This window comes from Lactuca sativa, chromosome 2, assembly GCF_002870075.4.
Source record: "Lactuca sativa cultivar Salinas chromosome 2, Lsat_Salinas_v11, whole genome shotgun sequence".
NCBI classification, from domain to species: Eukaryota; Viridiplantae; Streptophyta; class Magnoliopsida; order Asterales; family Asteraceae; genus Lactuca; species Lactuca sativa.
This window is the reverse complement of record NC_056624.2, coordinates 189,661,057-189,666,858: the sequence shown is the minus strand read 5'-3', so window position 1 is coordinate 189,666,858 and position 5,802 is coordinate 189,661,057.

The following is a 5,802-nucleotide window of genomic DNA, read 5'->3' as shown; positions in this document are numbered from 1 at the left end:
TATAGACCGGCTTCGTGAATGAGGCCTACTAACGGTAAAACGACTTGTTCTTATATATATATTGTCACACCCCCAAACCAGAATGGCGGAAACATTCAGGGGTGGATGACTTCACGTAGTATCACAACCATTGAATATTGTAAAGAAAGTAACACAACCATCACATATATAATGAAAACGTATGTTGTTGCGTTATACATAATAGCAAAAGAATATTACAATGAGATGATAAGTGTTCAATAATAAAACATCTTTAGTGTTTCCTTCTCCAAAAGCTGGTAGTTACCTGTATTACTGATTCCCTGAGAAATACAAGTGGTTTCGAAAAAGTGTCAACAATTAAGTTGGTGAGTTCATAAGTGTTTTGCAATGGAAAGTATGCCCTTTTTGATAGTAAATCGATGAACGAGGTTTTCAGAAAATCCAATATTTTCTATAAATGATTTGAAAAGTTTCCCATGTTGGAGTGCATTAGTGTTTTCCATGCTTGAATAATAGTGATAACATTGGTATTAACAATAAAATGGAAAACTGAAATGCATGTATGAATCTCGTAAATCTAACTTGTTTTTATACTTTTATGTGAGTTTTATAACCATGCTATTGACAATGATGGCCTGTAACAACGTTCTTCAGGCGTTGGAACTGTTATGACATTTGTCACCCCAGGCCTGCCGGCCTAGCTGTAGCTAACAGCTTAGGTGTGGGATTGTCAATCCCGTATAGATCTATACACAAGTATCACGCTCCCCCTACAAGGGATTATGGTATATAATACAGGACTTAATAATGCATACTCGAACGTACGTGAAGCTGTCTCACATTACTAGGTATAAACAAATTTACGATGATAAAAGACTGTACTTCTTTTGAAAGCATTTCATTTGTCGAGATGTATATGTAAAATGTATGAATCACTTGAATACTATGCTCATTATAGTTTGTCAAAAGTATGTTCCCATTTAGTAATAACAACTTGGTGATATAATATCCCTTTAAAACATAAAGTTATTTTTGTATCAACACTCTATAAGAACGATATTATAAAAATAACACTTTGATTTGTAATGTACTTGTATTTCCCCCCCCTAAAACGTGAAAAGAATTGAAAAGTAGGGGTATGAACTCACTCGTTAAGTTTGAAGAGAGAGAGGATAGGTTTGAGCAGAACTTCGACCGCGGATGGTTGCGTCGTCGGGCTCTTCGAGGGTCTCTGCAGCGTAAATCTTTCGTCGGGGGCTCGAGTGCGGAAACCGAGGTGAGGGAATGGTCTCTGGTGCTTGGAAGGGTGTGAGAGAGACTGAAGAATTGAGAAAGGTGTGCAAAGACTCGAGCTCATGCCATCTATTTATAGGCTGGAATTGCCTCGTACGCGGGGCGTAATTTTGGAGTACGCTGGGCGTACTCACGTACGCGGCGCGTACGTCGTTACGCTGGGCGTAATATGGCGTCATGGCTTACGACTCCTGGCTAGCTAAACGTAGCTTGGGCGGGCCGATGGGACTCGACTCTGGGTCTAGTACGCGGGGCGTACTCCCAGAGTACGCGGGGCGTAATCCCTGCTTCCGACTTCTAAATTCCGTAACTTTCGCGTACGATCTCCGTTTTTCGCGTTCTTTATATCCACGCGTAGGTGAGATTATGCTCTACAACTTTCCTTTAGACTCCGTCGGCTAGTTTTGACTTTATTTTTAATGATATATTTTTAATAGGCCGGGCCTCCTAAAGTTCGTTAAAAATTCATAGGTTCTTTATTCGTCGTCGGTTTTCATTTGTCTTTTTATTGTTTTATTACTACTGAGGAGCTCTTCAACTTTCGTTTAGGTTGCGTTAGCTAAATAACACTCGATCTTTAATCCGAGTTTTTAGCCCTCTACTACTGTTACGAAACTTTGAAAATTCGTAACTTCTTCATACGAGGTCCAATTTGGGCGATCTTTTTATGTACGTTCACCTTTCAACGAGATCTACGACTTTTGTTTAGATACTTAAGGCTTAAAATGCATTTTATTGAGATTCTACTTTTTACGTCAAATAATGTTTTAACGTCGCGTCGTAAATATACGAGTGGTTATAATTTCTTCAATATAACCCGGTTTTGAGCGTTCTTTATATTTTTGGAAACCTTGGCATGATATCTAATATTCGATGCATCCCAACTTAGATACTTGAACACTTTATTTTCGAGGTTAATTTCGTTGTTTTTAGCTTTCGAGTGTTTACAATGCTTTTCGGGAAAAATAGGGTTGTCACATCATCCCCCTGTTAAGGGAATTTCGTCCCGAAATTTACTCTAAGATAGAGTTTACAGTTTTAGGAAAAAGATGCGGGTACTTTTGTTTCATCTGATCTTCGCGTTCCCAGGTGTATTCAGGTCCTCGCTTGGCGTTCCAGCGGACCTTTACAATGGGTATGCGGCTTTGTTTAGTCCTTTTGATTTCCCGATCCATGATCTCTACTGGTTCCTCCACAAATTGGAGGTTTTCATTTATTGCAATTTCGTCTAGAGGGACGACAAGGGTTTCGTCGGATAAGCACTTCTTTAGATTTGATACGTGAAAGGTGGGGTGTACGTTGTGGAGTTCCTGAGGTAGTCTAAGTTTGTAGGCCACTGGACCGATCCTGGCAAGGATCTCGAATGGTCCGATGTATCTAGGGTTCAGTTTTCCACGTTTTCCGAAGCGTATTAAGCCTTTCCAAGGTGAGACTTTGAGTAGGACATGGTCTCCAACTTGGAATTCCAAGGGTTTGCGTCTCTTATCTGCGTAACTCTTTTGTCTATCTCTTGATGCTTTTAGACGTTCTCGGATTTGAACAATTTTCTCCGTAGTCTCCCTTATGATTTCTGGTCCGGTGAGTGTGTTGTCAGTTGCTTGTCCTTTTGCTAGTTGTGTGTCCCCCACTTCGGCCCAGCACAAAGGTGACCTGCATTTGCGGCCATAAAGGGCTTCGAACGGGGCAGCTTTGATGCTGGTGTGGTAGCTATTGTTGTACGAGAACTCGACCAATGGTAGATGTGTGTCCCATGCTTTGCCAAAGTCGATTACGCAAGCTCTCAGCATGTCTTCTAGGGTTTGTATAGTTCTCTCACTCTGGCCGTCGGTTTGTGGGTGATAAGCGGTACTCATGTCTAGTCTTGTCCCCAAAGCTTTTTGTAGCGACTACCAGAACCTTGAGGTGAATCTACTATCTCGGTCCGAGATAATGGATATGGGCACACCATGCAGTCGTACAATTTCTCTGAGGTATGTTCTTGTTAACTTCTCCAATTTATCCGTCTCTTTGATCGGTAGGAAATGTGCTGACTTAGTTAACCTGTCGACAATTACCCAAATGGTGTCGAGTCCGCTTGTTGTCTTGGGCAACTTTGTTATGAAGTCCATGGTTATCCGCTCCCACTTCCATTCGGGTATTTCTGGTTGTTGTAATAAACCCGAGGGCTTCTGATATTCCACCTTGACTTTGGCACATGTCAGGCATTTGCTTACGTAGGTAGCAATTTCGGCTTTCATGTTTTGCCACCAGTATAATTTCTTGAGATCGAGATACATCTTATCGGAGCCGGGATGTATGGAGTATCGTGTTTTATGGGCTTCGTCCATAACGATTTCTCTGAATCCACCAAACTTCGGTATCCAAATTCGATCCATGAAATAACGAATTCCGTTGTTCTTGGTCTCAAGGTTCTTATCCATTCCTCTTAGGGCTTCTCCTGTCACATTTTCGGATTTCAAGGCTTCTATTTGGGCTTCCTTGATTTGCGTGAACAGGTGTGAATGGATTGTCATAGTTAGGGATTTCACTCGGCGACCTGAGTACTCCTTCCGACTGAGTGCATCAGCCACTACATTAGCCTTCCCGGGGTGATATCGGATTTCGCACTCGTAATCACTTAGTAGTTCTACCCATCGCCTCTGTCTCATGTTGAGTTCCTTCTGGTTGAGGATATGTTGGAGGCTTTTATGATCAGTGAAGATGGTACATTTTGTGCCGTAGAGATAGTGTCTCCATATCTTCAGAGCGAAGACGACTGCTCCTAGCTCAAGATCATGCGTTGTGTAGTTCACTTCATGCGTCTTTAGTTGTCTTGAGGCGTAGGCGATGACCTTCCCTCTTTGCATTAAGACACACCCAAGTCCTTGGTTTGAAGCATCACAATAGACCACGAAGTCCTCCGTTCCTTCTGGCAAGGTTAGGATGGGCGCACTACATAAGGCTCGCTTTAGTGTCTGAAATGCACTGTCTTGTTTTTCTCCCCAGTCGAAGGTCACATTCTTCTGGGTTAGGGTGGTAAGTGGCTTGGCAATCTTTGAAAAGTTCGGTATGAATCTTCGGTAATACCCGGCGAGTCCCAAAAATTGCCTTTATCTTGGAAGGGTCCACATGTATTCCTTCTTTGCTTACAACATGCCCTAGGAAATCCACTTCCCGAATCCAAAATTCGCATTTGGAAAATTTTGCGTAAAGTTTCTCTGCCCTTAATGTTTCCAGTACTTGGCGGAGGTGTTTGCTGTGTTCTTCCTGGCTTCTTGAATAGATGAGTATATCATCTATGAACACGATCACGAACTTGTCCAGGAAGGGACGACATACTCGGTTCATCAAGTCCATGAACACTGCTGGAGCATTCGTCAATCCGAAGGGCATCACCACAAATTCGTAGTGACCATAACGTGTTCGGAAAGCCGTTTTGGGGATGTCTCCTTCCAGTACTCGTAGTTGGTGATAACCAGACCTTAGATCGATCTTTGAGAAGTAGCTCGCCCCCTGCAGTTGGTCGAATAGATCGTCTATGCGCGGTAAGGGATATCGGTTCTTGATCGTGAGTTTGTTTAGTTCCCGATAATCGATGCACATGCGAAAGGATCCGTCCTTCTTCTTCACAAATAGGACTGGCGCTCCCCATGGTGAGAAACTTGGTCTGATGAATCCCTTGCTTAGCAGCTCGTTTAATTGACTGGATAGTTCCTGCATCTCGGCTGGGGCTAAACGGTACGGCGACTTTGCTACAGGGGTAGCCCCGGGGATTAAGTCGATTCTGAACTCGACTTGACGTTCCGGTGGGATTCCTGGAAGATCTTCTGGGAAAATATCCGGGAAGTTGCAGACTTCCGGAATATCTTTAATGTTTTTCGATTCTCGTTTCTTGTCTACTACGTGGGCTAGAAATGCATGATATTCCTTACGAAGATACTTTTGTGCTCTAATACAGGAAATGATTTGTAAACTTGAACTAGGTTTGTCGCCATAAATGACAAGAGTTTCACCGTTTGGCAGATTTAAGCGAACAGCCCTTTCGTGGCAAAGGATATCGGCATGGTGAAGGCTCAACCAGTCCATACCGATGATGACATCGAAACTTCTTATGGAAATGGGCATAAGATCGACTTGAAACAAGTGCTCGTTTAAATTTAGTGTGCACCCTACGTATAAATCGTTTGCGTGTTCTGTTTTACCGTTTGCCACTTCTACAGTGAATATTTTATTGAGTGGTTGGGGTTCTTGATTAAGTAGGTGTTTGAATTTATGACTCACAAAACTTCTCTCCGCACCGCAGTCAAAAAGTATGCATGCATAAGTGTTGTTGAGTAGAAACGTACCCGTAACCACCGTGGGGTCTGCTATTGCTTCTCTCTGTCCTACTGCCAGCACTCTCCCCACACCGCCAATATTCCTTTCCTTGGGACAATCCCTCCTGAAGTGTCCAGTCTCTCCGCACCCATAACATGCCCGGCTTACCCCAGTTCCAGGAACCTGAGTAATTGGTCGTGCCGGTGCTTTACAGAAACGGGCTGTGTGCCC